The following is a 13,852-nucleotide window of genomic DNA, read 5'->3' on the forward strand; positions in this document are numbered from 1 at the left end:
TCCTTCACTCTGTTTTGGAGACTCTCAACTGTACTTTTAATTTGCTCCACTGTATTCTTCATTTCTGATATATCAGCTTTCATTTGATTCATTTCCAGTGTGACATGTTCCTTAAATTCCTTGAATGCCTACTTTACATGCTTCTCGTTGTTGATAAGAAGTTTTATCACAAGTGTTTTGAATTCTGTATCCCTCATTTTCTCAATGTATCCCTCAGTTAACTCTGAGGTTGGCATAGCGTTTTGCTCCTTTGCAGGGGAGTCTTCCGTAATATTCGTTGTGCTTTTGTCTTTTCTTTTGTTCTTGGTCATTATACTTCTGGTTAGCAGATTCTTCTCTTTTGGGCAGGATTCTAAGCTGTGTCACCCACAGGTCTACAGTTCAGTTTTACTTATTGCAGTTGGTACAAGGCTCTTTGCACTCAGTTGTGTCAGTCCCTCCAGTGAATTCTAGATCTGGGTTCTCATGTTAGATTTTAACCATGGTCTCTGTAGTCCCAGCTCCTGGCTCACCAGTCTCCACCTCCTGTGATACCATACTGATGCTGTACCATTGTACAACCTTTCTCCCACTTCTGGTTCAGTAGGCCCCAGGATTATGAGACACCAGGAGTCCTATATAGCCAGGTTGTTGTTGGTGCTGATCTTGTCAGAACCTCTTGGCAATTAGGTCTGGGGGCCACACGGACCTATTTTGACCCATACAGTGCCACAGTCATTATTATTTTCCTGTGGGACCAGTGTAATTTGATGAGCTCAGTGAGTTCATGCCAAGCTCAGTGCATATGCTGCTCACTGTTGTCCCTGCAGTCTTAAATTCTTTGCCACTCTGTACGAAATGGCTCCTAATGTGCCACTACCAGAGTTCTTGATCTGCTGGCCATCAACTCTGAGGCTACCCAGACCTCAATTGGGTGGAACTTGTAAAATGCCACATTGTTGCAGTCACTGAGCCAGAAATGAGTTCACTCTCAGCTTAGTGCATGCACAGTACTGTCCATAGCCCTTGCTTCCTTAAATAAAGTGGCACCCAGTATGGCTCTATGGGGCGGACTGGGTTGTGAAATCCACCCTGTTCCCACACTGCCAGTCTGGGATCTGCTGTCTCTGCTCCTGGCCTAATCAAAGAAACCAGCAGGATGGACAGTTCTGTGTCTGGGTTCACATCCTGGGCTCCCAGTGAAAGTCCCTTTCCACCTGGTTGCTGGTGGAGCTCTGGTTGCTGGTAGGATTCGGATCACCTCTTACTGAATGCTGCTGGGGTATCAGTCACTGCAACACCACACCATTATGTTTGCTGCTTTTCTGTGCCTGTCAGTCTCCAGGTACACCTCTGCTGTTGTTCTGTCTTCTCCTGTTTCCTGGAATGTGCCCTCTCTGCTTCACACTGGCTAATATTTCCCCATCTGTTTAAATGTGACCTTACCCTGTTCTGCCATCTTGATTCTCTTCCTAAGAAATACTTTTTAAAAAATTGTTTTTCATGATTTAGTTCAGGGATTTCCCTATCCACCCTCTTTACTCCCTCTCCCTGCCCATTGTTTCCCCAATATTATTTCAATATTAAATTTCTCCAGTTACAGTCATAAGTCCATCATTCTGTTCTTTAGGTATATCATGACATAATAGGTACAGACAATGGTGGAAAGTCCAGCATGCTATTTTCAAGATATGTTTAAACAGTTTTATTGAAAGTCCATCTTTTATCAGGAATAGAAATGTATACTGTAATATAACTCACTTCTTGATATGCCAGTCTCCATTATACAGTTCTTCTACATGAGTATATGTCTATACATGTTCCATATACACCTATTGATCTTGTATTTTGTGTGAACATTGACTTATATCGAAGGCAATATATGATATTTGTCCTTTGAGACTGGCATATTCTACTGAGCATAATGATCTCTAGCAGGGATCATTTTGTTGCAAAAGGTAGAATTTCATTCTTTTTTAATGGCTGAATAATGTTCCATGTAGTATCCATGGAGATTTACCCAGTTTCTTTATCCATCTCTCTTTTGACAGACATCAGTGCTTTTTTCATGTCTTTGCTATTGTAGATTGTGCTGCTGTAAATATAGGATTACAGGTCTCTTGATCATATGCAGGTTGCATTTCTTTTGAATATATACTCCCAGATGTGGGATAGCTGGTACATATTGCAGATCAATTTTTAATTCTCTTAACACTCTCCAAACTGAATTCCCTAGTGGCTGTTCTAATCCACACTCCCACCAACAATGAAGTAAGGTACCTTCTCCCCACATCCACACCAACAGGTGTTGTTAGTAGATGTCTGAATGTGGGCCCATCTCACTGCAGTTTGGTGGAACCTCAACATGATTTTTATTTGTATTTCCCTGATAGCAAGGGAGTCTGAGCCTTTTTTTCAAGTCTATTAGCCATTTGAATATATTTTTTGAAAAATACTCACTCATTTACTCTCCCATTTCTTCACAGGATTGTTTGTTTTGCTGTTGTTGATATTTGAAATGTCAGTTTTTCCATTCTAACTACAAGTTTCTTGTAACACATAGGCAAGCTTCCAGTCTTTCAATTCTTTTCTTTTAGTCTGTCTCATCTTAATCTATGAGCTCTTTCACTCTAATTGTTTTAGGCAGACCAGAGAATCCTTTTGTCAATGATAGGAGCATTTTACAATGGATGCTGTGACTGTAATTTGTTAAATTTGAGATTTAATTTACGAAAATATTGACAATTGTGTTTGTTCTAGCCTTTTTTTTTTTTTCAGATGTCTTGCCTCTGCTTTATATTCCTAGGAAAGTTGTAAAATATTGACTTACAAATCTGTTTCTTACTGGTTTTGTTCTTAGGTACTTCATCTTTTTGCTTTTGGTTCCTGTTTTTGTTTGTGTTGTTTTTTGTACAGAGGTTTTAGACATTTTACTTGATTCCAGGCACTTTATCAAACCCTCTCAGTAGTCTTAATAATTCTGTAATTGATTAGGTATGATTTTTTGAAGAGGCTGTTTTAGCACACAACCTGCAAAAAAAAGAGGCAAAATCACTCTTCTACAAGCAAATATTCTTGATTTGCTTTATGTTTTAGTACAATGCCAAGAATATTAGAAAAACATTAAAAAGAATCGATAATTTCCTTATATCTAATTTGAAAATCTGTTTTTATTTTGTGACAAAACTCTCATTTAATCAATATATCTGATATGTATGTATGCAGTTTGTGTACCTAGAATACCTCTGGGAGGGTAACCAGAAACCTGGTTCATAAGTGAGCAAGTTGATCTTAAATGGGATGACTATAAAGTGGGATTTGGGTGTGTGTGATATTTTGGATCTGGTTTTGATTTCAGCATTAAACATAAATTAACACAACAAATTGAGAAATCATCCATTTTTCTATACTCAAGCATTATTTGGAATTTGTTTTGTGCTTAAAAAATGGAAAGAACTCCTCTGTAAAATCATTTGGATCTGAGGCTTCTTTTGGAAGAAACATTTTATAGAATCTTTCATTTTTTCCCAATGCAATGATTTTATTAGGGTTTTCAACTAAGTAAATATGCCTTAATATCTCCTGTGAATTATTGACTTGAAAGAGACCTTTTACATACAGTACAAGTGTAATTTTATATCAAGTCTAGACAAATGGTAACAAGCATTAGACATAAATTTACTAACATAAAAAGTTAAATTCCTGACTTAAGAAACACGCGTTTTCTTTCATAAATATTCAAGTCTTGCTACCATCAAAATGGTAATACATATTTATATCTGGTAAAACCATCTGAATTTTTCAATTAACTCATGTGGTTGCATGTATTCATTGATAACATAAGTCAGCTCTTGAAACAATTTGATTTTCTGCTGAGTGCATACTGGTGGGGACCTAAATGACACGTTTATCTTACTCCAGAGAACAAATCTCTATAACTCAACCATATCTCTGCCACTCATGAATCATCAGGGCTTGCCCTTACTTGTGCGATAAATATATCTGTTATGTATAACTTCTTGTCCTTTTTGTGTGACTCTATATTTCTGTCTTTGCATCCATTTTTATTTATATGTGTCCTACCTCTGATACTCACAGTGGAGACCTAACTTGAAGCCAATCAATTATATCCACCGTTTTCTTTTGGTTGTATAATTCTTCCAAATCAAAATGGCGAATTTGCCAGGGTCTTTACTGCATTTTCTTCAAAGTAGAGGCACAAGCTGGAAAAGGGAGTGAGGCGGGCATTTGATCAAGATGACAAGCTCTAGCGATTCCTGCTGTTAGCTGGAACACAAGCCTGATGACATGTATTTGGTGTCATTCCGATGTAGATTCTGACAGAGGCCAATTTATGGTCCAATTTATGTCTTGACTCTCATACGAAGGCCAAGCAAGCTATAAAATATAATAAGAATTTCTTCAATCAATGTCCAGAGGAAAAACAAATCACTCAGTTACTGACACAATATTGCATCAACACTGGGGTAAAGTTCTCACAAGTGTGTGACATGCCCCCGGGCTAGTGAGAGCAGAGAGAGCAGAAACCCCAGCCTAGCCCCTTCCCACCCTAATGGAGGAGCTCCTGAACTTCAGCACTGTTAATAGGCCATTGACTTTCCTTTCTTCCATTTTAATAGTATTCCCATTTGGCAGTGGAGGGGTTGCGGAGAGAATATATAAATAAGTAAATGAACTTCTGTTCTCTTTCCTTGTAATATTTCAGTCTTGGTCTCATTCCTGACCTCCTTGCTGTGGACTCCCTATTCTCTCTGCCTCTTCCGCCTTCCTAGCAGCCTGCTCTCTACTGTGTTATATTTATCTGTCCCTTGGTACATCATTCTAACTCAGGCTCCTGGTGAGGTGGCACACATTAGTCCCCGATCACAGTTTCTGTCCTGCCAGTAGCAGCCTGGTGCATTTTCCCCTTCTTTCCTTTTCCATGTTTCGTAACTAGATCCATGCTGTTAAGCACTGTTACAAGTCAGTGCCTGGAAGGGTTTCAGAGAAGAAAGATGAGAGGAGCAGCTAGCTATGAGATCTGTTGGAATTTTTACTGACTTGTTTCTTCCAAGGTCTGTTTTAAGTTGGACACTGTAGAACACACACACACACACACAGAGTAAAAAGTTATAGGGGCACTATTGTGTTCTATTTCAATTGTGGCCTCATATACTTGTGCACTTAGGGCTCAAGTCATAGTAATTTTGTTTATTCATACAGTACAAAATGGTTAACCTGAGGCACTTTGAAAAGAATTTGCCTTCAGATCATTGGGAAAGTTATAAGGCAGGCCAGGAAACCAGTGCACATTTTTGAACAAGATATTTTCTTCTTCCTCATAAAAGAGCAGGTGGCATGCAGTGGGGTAGGCATTTGATCCAGTGGCTGAGATGCTGCTTGGGAGCCCTGCATCCCATCAGAGTGCCTGGGTTTGAGTCACAGCTCAAATTCTTTTTTTTTTTTCAAAGATTATTTTATTGTACAATCAGATATACAGAGAGGAGGAGAGACAGAGAGGAAAACTTTCTGTCTGTTGACTCACTCCCGAAGTGGCCTCAATGGCTGGAGCTGAGCCAATCCGAAGCCAGGAGCCGACAGCCTCTTCTGGGTCTCCCACATGGGTGCAGGGTCCCAAAGCGTTGGGCCATTCTTGACTGCTTTCCTAGCCCACAAACAGGAAGCTGGATGGGAAGCAGGGCCACCAGGATTAAATCTGGTTCCCATAAGGGATCCCGGCGTGTGTGAGTTGAGGACTTTAGCCACAAGGCCACTGCACTGGGCCCACAGCTCTAACTCTGATGTCAAGCTTCTGCAGATGTGCACTCTGAGAAGCAGCAGAGGATGTATCAGGTATCTGGGCTCCTAACACCTGCAAGGTTGGAGCTGCTGTCTCCCGGCTTTGGCCTTACCCCACTCTGGCTGTTGTAGGCATTTGGGGAGTGAAAACACAGATGCAAGGTCATTCTCCCGCTCACACACACACACACACACACTCTCTCTCTCTGTCTCTCTCTCTCCTCTCTCTTATTCTCTCACATTCCTACTCTCTAGTGTTCTTTCTTTGCCTTTCAAATAATATTTTGAAATGAGAAGGGAAGGGAACAGAGGATGTAAATGATGAGAACTGGAAAGCAACACTCGCTAACATTTCAGCTCCAGCATTTCTTGGTTGTATAACATGTTGGGGCATTCCTCCTAACTTAGTAGCAGGTCTAGAAAGGTAACACTGCAACACATGAGAAAGAGCCAGAAGTAATTATCATTTGTCCTCAGCAATATTATTTAACATATTCCTAAGTACAAGAAGGCAATCCAATCAAGGCAGTTTTGTTTCTCCTTGCAAACTTGTTCATGGGCTTTCTTTCTAAAGCCTTCCCAAACTGGACTAACTCCAAATTAACCACTCTCACAGTTTTTAAAGCAAGTTAACTGTAACTCTCAATTTTCAGGGACAATCCAGATGTTGGGGACCTAATCGCCATCTAGAAATACATAGTGGGGGCTCGGCAGCGTGGCCTAGTGGCTAAGGTCCTCGCCTTGATCCCATATGGCCGCTCGTTCTAATCCCGGCAGCTCCACTTCCTCTCTGTCTCTCCTCCTCTCAGTATATCTGACTTTGTAATAAAAATAAAATAAATCTTTAAAAAAAAAAGAAATACATAGTGAACATTTAAGAGCAATTATCTAGTAAGAGTGGGTTATGGAATCGCAGCAACTTACTGGAGCCTTGGAAATCTCACCTCCTCCTTTCTCTTGACATCTCTTCGGGAACTGTTACAGTTTACATCCACATAAATGTGATCCCTAGTTACAGCCTGGCTTCTCTCCCTCTCCTAGACTCTACCCAAGGCTAGTTCAGTAGCAGTGCCTGATGTTCAGGGGTCTGTCTTCTACCTTCATCTCTCAAGTATATATGACTCTTCCAAGACTGGGAGGGAAGCCCAACTATTGGCTCATCTGTCTGCTACAGACCGAAGTATACTGCTAAGAACAGTACAGGTACTCAATAAATGTACACTGCTGGGAATTCTACAGGTACTTGGGAAATGAAAGTAGAATTACATTCTGCAGTCATAGCTGGCTCATTTCTGTTTGATATTTTTTCTCATTACAAAAGTACCATGTGCCCCTGACTGAAGTTTTAAAACTTCCATTAAATGTCTTTTCAAGATAATTAAACTTTGTAATGTCCCTACCATCAGTGTGTTGTGTTTCCCCCAGATCCTCTTTCTAGAATACATGCTTGTGATTTGCATAATTTTAAATATTCTTGTTTTTCCTATTTATCCATTCTCATTTCCGGTGTCAGGAAGAAATGTTTTAAAATCAAGACTTTGCACTGCATTTATTTATTTATTTATTTATTTGTCAGTGTTAACTGGTGGAGGTGGGAGAACAAGAGAGACAATGGGGGGAGAGAGAGGGAGAAAGAGAGAGCGCCAGATAGTCTTCCATCTGTTGGTTCACTCCCCAAATGGCCACACTGGCCAGGAACAGGCCAAGCTGAAGCCTGGGGTCTGGAATTTCTTCTATGTCTTCCATATGAGCAGCAGGAATCCAAACTCCAGGGTTATATTTCTGCATTTTCCTAGGCACATTACCAGGAAGCTGGATTGGAAGCCAACTGGCACTCCTATGGGATGCTGGAGTTGCAGGCAGCACCTTAACCACTGGTCCCAGATGCACTATTGTACTTTTTTTTTTGCCACCATTTCTCTAACCTGGTGAATGTATTGTGTCCTATGTAGGATATCTGTACAATTAATAAGCACAATGTTTTATAGAATTATTCTCTTTTTAGAGTTTCTACTTTATTGTTGGCTTCTGTGTTGCAGAGTAATACAGAAAGCAGAGTTAGACATTGGGAGAATGGAGAGAATAAATGGGTAGAGGATAAAGACAGCCTATTCTTCAAGCTAGATTGCCACAAGAGAAAATTCCCTACAACAAATAAAATATTAAGTCTGATAAATAATATTTCTGTCCATTCTTATAATTCTCCCAAAATAGTAAGCACAGATTTAGGAGATATGTAGATAAATAAATAGATTTAAAAAGAGACAATAGCTCCAATTAAAATAGCACCCAGAGAAATGGTTTACTTACTTAATTGGAATGATGGCCAAGGGAGAAATTGAGAGCAGAGCATTTCAATGACTCTACACAAATGAATAAATGGCTCACTTAATTCATTTCAGTGTCTGGTCTGGTGGTACCCAAAAGCCTATTCAAAAGAATGTCCCATTGTATTGCCCCAGGGGTTGCTTCCTCCTGCCCTGTTCTGAATATATATAGATGTTTAAAATTCATGTCTGATATCAAGACCATCTATACAGATCATGCTAAATGTCTAGGGCTCCACTTTGGAGCCTCAGAATTCTGACCACCACCAGCAGGAGAACATGATCTGACTTTAAAGAAGTCTGCCTTGGGTTTAGAGGATGCCTCCCTGGGCAGGCGAGATCCTGAAAAATGTGTCAATGTGCAGCATCCATTTGTGACTAAGTTATACTTAAAGCGGAAGGGACTCCGCCTGAGCTTACTAACTATTCATGGAACTTGTACATTGTGCCAGAAAATAAGCAAAGTGTTTCATCATCTTCATTCCATTTAATTCTCAACAGAACCTCTTCCCCCACAATCTGAAGAAGGACACTTAAGTCCATTTACACACAATAAAAACAATGAGGCTCAGAGATGTGTAGTGACAAAACCAAATGCCTGCGTCTATTTGTTCACTTACACGGGACACTTTATTTACCTACTGTGTGCTAGTCGTTGAACAATAACAACGTGATTCATTATTAAATAAGTCCTAATCCCTACCCCAAATTATTTTCAGTCTTGTATAGTAAACCGTGTGGACACAGGGTAGGCAACTAAATGGGAGTAAAGGAGATGGTAACTTGGGATCACACAGGAGCAATAGACAGCTTAGGTTTAGGATGATTGGCTCAGGGAAGGCTTATCAAAGAAGTGGGTAATGAACCCGAGGGAAAGTGGCTCCCTAGAAACTGGGTGAGTGTAAGGGAGAAGGGTTCCTTTATCCTTTGCAGAGGGCAGGGTGCATCCAGAATCCTCAAGGCAAAGAAGAAATAACAGATACAATTCATGAGTGCTTTAAACAGTGCATACCTAGAGTGCAAAAATACGAACCTGTGAGCAGCAAAGCTGCAGAAGTAAACATTAAGGTTTTATAATCCATATTAAAGCCACTAGAGTTAACATTAAGTCCCCAAAAAGTCTTTGAGTGGGTTAATAAAGTGTATACATAATTTGTGGTGAATGCATCATAGGCTGCAAAAGTGTGAACTCATGAAAGAGGAGGCTGCTGGGTAGTCTAAACGAGAGACATGAAGTCATTCTGTCTGACATAGTTGCCATGGTGGGAGAGAAAGAGAGAGAGAGGAAATTAGAAAGAAATACAAAATAAACTTTTATTGGGGAACTTAAAGGAGAAAAGCTGTGACTTGGCTGAGTAGTGATAACATCATTCACTGAGAGGATTAATCTGAAAAGGAAGGAGAGACCTGATTCACAAAGATCAAGAGTGAAGACTGAAAGATGTTGAATCCGAGCTGCCTGAGGATGACAAGGTGGAGATGCCAAGCAGATAGTTGTACTTATGAGCCTGAAGGCTGCACCCATGGATTTAATAGTCAAGCAAACCCAGGGGTTAATGGAAAGGACACATAGAAGAAGGTGAATAACAGTGAGCAGAGGGAAAGAAGTCCATTAAGAAGACCAAGAAAGAATGATTAGAGAGGTGCAAAAAGAACCCAAAGAATGTGTTATTTCAGAAATCAAAAGGGAATAAAGCACTTTAAAAAGGAAGAACTAATTTGCAGTGCCATACACATGTGTTCCAGTAAGATAAGGGCTGAAAATTGCCCATTAGCTTTTGCAAGTAGAAGGTCACCAGTGATTTTATCTAGGTCACTTTCCTAGAGGTAACAGCAGAAACCAAAGGGCTCTGAGCTTAGGAATAGATCGGAGGTGAAGCTGCAGGAGGGAGGGAGGGAGAGAGAAAGGGAGAGAGAGAGGGAGAGGGAGAGAGAAAGGCCCATTCTTTTGAGAAATCTGAGAAAAAGGAAGTTGTGTGACTGTCGGCAGTGAAGAGATACAGTTTTGAGGAAGATTTTACAAACTATGGCTGCAAGTGGGTATGTCTGTGAATGTGTCCGCATACATGAAATCATAACATTTTAATTTTTAATATTTAAATTGTTTATATAAGGTGAATGAGTTTAATGTATTTCACACATATAGATTCAGGAGTATAGTATTTTTTTTCTCCTCTGTGTTTGTATTGGATTTTGCTCTGCAAGGTTACTTTCAAACCAAATTTTCCGATTTCTTTTTCAAGTTCTTTTGGTTTTATCCCAGCTAGAAAGATTGTACGAAACTAATAAGAGTTCTGAGAAAGCTCCTTCCAAGACCAAATGAGTCATTGCTCTAAACATAGACTAAGTGGTTATCATTCTATCAATGAAGAACGGTGAGGACATGCAGTAGACCACGAGGATTGATTAGTACTGCTTGCGCGTGTTAGAATAGTGGATAGGACTGGCAGCCGTTCTTAGGCAGTTCGTTTGGTCCTCCGCTGTTGTTTTTAAGTAGTTCATTTGGAAAAAGTGAATTAAAGAGGCAATAAAACAGTCCTTAGTTTTCTTCTCATGCATTCAGAATTCTTTCAATAAATTCTGAACAGGAAGTAGCTTGTCCTCATGTTCACAACCGTTATGTTTCAGTGAAAACACAGTCATGACATGAACTGAAGAAAAAATGTCATTTCATGTTTATAGGTTGGGAAGTGTAATATGAAGATGGCAACAATCCCCACATTGATCTAGAGAGTCATATAGTGCCTTGTAGGATTCCAGATGCCTTTTAAAAGATTGCCAAGCTGATTCAAAAATTAATACGGAAGTGTGAGGGACCCTGAATAGTTAAAACAACCTCGAGGAAGAGTGAGACATCAACTGCCACCAGGCAGGGGCTTCACCCTTGGTGCCCAGGTGTGGCAGATGCTGCATGTCAGGAATTCTAGCACAGAGTTATGGGGACCAAGGCAAAATGAACTCCCAGTTGAAACCTTCCTGAGTTTTGTATGATTGCCCTGCATTCGCTCAGCAGTTCTGCAGCTGGGTTCCAGCAGCAGACCACCTTCCTCCAGAGGCAGCTCCTCCCCAGGGGGCTTGCACTCCGTGTGGGATGGGGAGAGGGGAAGGAGCCCACACTAGGCTTGTCCTCTGAGAGCACCCAGCCATGAGACAAGCAGGTTAAGGGGGAAAGCACTGGGCCTTGAAGCTAGGCTGCCTCACCATAGCATTGGTTTTGACCTTCTGGCTGTGTGACTTGGGGCCAACATCCTGTCTCTGTGAACTTCCATTGACTCAAAGCTCTCCTTCACGACTGAAATCTAAGATTAGTGGTTAATATATTCTCTTCCCACTCCAGGTGCCTGGGTTCCAGTCTCAGCTCTGTTCTTAACTTTAAATGTCTGCTAACATGGACGTTGGAAGGTAGCAGATGCTCAAGTGCTTGGTTCCTGCCTCCCAGTCCAGCTCAGGCTTCTGCGGGAATTTGGGTAGTGAACCTGTAGATAAATGCTCTTAACCTGTGTCTCTCTGCCTCTCAAGCAAGCAAAACTTGAAAATAAATTTCTAGTTCAGGTAGTTATTACAATAAAAATGCATAAGCTTATAAAATTACACATTTTGAAAATAATAAAATAAAACCATGATAGCAAATCCTTCTGGTTCATAGCTGTTCAGTTTTCATAGTTAGCTTATATTCAGCTGTAATAAAATTCATCCAAACTATGGTTTTGTATCAACACAATTCATTGAATGTGTATTACAATCTTCATTAAAATCTAGCAAACACATGAAGTTATATTCCCATTCCTGACCCAAGCATGCACCAGCCATGTGACTTTAGGAAAGTTGTTTAATTCCTTAAGATCTTAATTTTCATTTATGTAGATTAAAGACTTAGTAAGACATGTTTAAAGACCCTGAAAGATTACTGGAGCAACAATGACTACATACAAATGGTGTGGGGCTTCCCTTCATGTTTCTCCTCACTCACCAACACTAACTCACCTTCACTGAGCTCCTTGGCCAACACAGAGCAACAAAAACATTAACCAGCCCCCCCCCACCAAACCAACAATTAAGTGGACAATTGGCTTATCTGACATGTCTAAACAATGTGTACAATTATTGCTAATAAAAACCTAAAAATAACCACAAAAATCTTTTAAAGACCATTAGATAAATCCTGTCAAACAAACAAACCAACAAAAAACTAACATTATTATTGTCTGGTGAGCTTGCTAAACAGAGCTTTATAGTGTTTCAAAAATAATGTGTTACAGAAAGCTGCCTCCTTGATTAACTTGGTTTCTCACTCTCTATGTCATGCTTTGGCAGACACACTCTCTCTTCTCTTTTTATCTCTGTTTCTATTTATGTCTTTATCTCTCTCATCTCTGACTGCAACTTAGCATTTCCTTCAGAAGTCCTTAGTCTTGCCTTTCATTTTCTTCCATATAAATGCAGAAATAAATTTCTCCAATTTACTGAAAAGTGTCTCCCAAAGGGACAAGGGAGACAGGAAATTAAACTGTGGTGCTGAAATCATTTCACCACTTCAGCTTTACCCCACAAATGTAAATTTAGGGAATCCCACTTGTCAAAGTCCTCTTTGAAGCTCTGAATAATTGTATTCCAATTATTCCTAACCACATTATTCGGGCCTATATTCAACTTAATATCTAAATAGATCACATTTTGCCACCTACTAAAATTCCCCAGAGTGAATATTGCCACATTATGCTCTCCAGTTAAGAGTGAAATTTCTGACTAAAACTGTTTTTACTCATATCCCAAGATGGCTACAAAATCTTCCTTGATAACTAAAGCTGAGAGAATTGGCGTCACATTGGAATCAGTCTTAACTTGTACAAAAATACACTCAGGAAGAAGGAGTCATTGTACTTTCTAACAATCACTTTCATGCCTGAGACATCATCTTTCTCACTAATAGCTGTGCGTAATGTTTATGAAGTCAAAACAGAGAGCAAATGATATGAAGGAAAATCATAGCACCTGCAAGGCAGCCCTGCAGACAGAGTGAACAGCCTGCAAATTACAGGTTCTTCCTCTGCTTTCAGAAAATCAGCTAATGTTTAAAATGGTATTACACAGATTCTCATTATCAAATTTTCTGTGGGTTTTCTGTTTCACGCTGAACATTGTTATTCAACAGCTCTACTATATTTTTTGTGGATGCTAGCTACCAATTCTTTCAACTTAGTGAAAGACAGTGAAAGATCAGCGTGCACATTTCTTTTAAGAAAACAGCTGTATCTCAACAGAGATATGAAATCATCATATTGTCTTAAAATTATAGACATCATCACTCAAAGTGTATGTTAAGCACCTGAGTGTTGGGCTAGATGCTTCCACTCTTGCACTAAGATAGGCACAATCGAAGGGGAGTTAAAATTGTTGAGTCTTTATTATGAGCCAGGCACAGAATTTATTGCATCCTTATTATACAATATGCCTAATCTTTTTTACTCCTTGAAGACACTATGTGCTGCAGAGGCTCAGTAATGCACTCAAGTGTCTGCAACTGGTAAGTGGAAGAGTTGCTCATGCTCTGCTGCTGGAAGCCTCCTTATGTCTTACCCCAGCCTTTCTCACTTGGTATGAGTTTGCCTCCCAAGAGACAGTGTCAATACCTAGAGACATGGTTTGATCCTCAGAACTACTGAAGTGTAACTCTGAAAGAGGAAGATTTGAGACTTTGCTGGTTGTTGAACAGTGCAAGTCACCTTCTCATACAAAAGGATTATCCT

Source organism: Ochotona princeps, chromosome 18 (genome assembly GCF_030435755.1).
Source record: "Ochotona princeps isolate mOchPri1 chromosome 18, mOchPri1.hap1, whole genome shotgun sequence".
Classification (NCBI taxonomy): Eukaryota; Metazoa; Chordata; class Mammalia; order Lagomorpha; family Ochotonidae; genus Ochotona; species Ochotona princeps.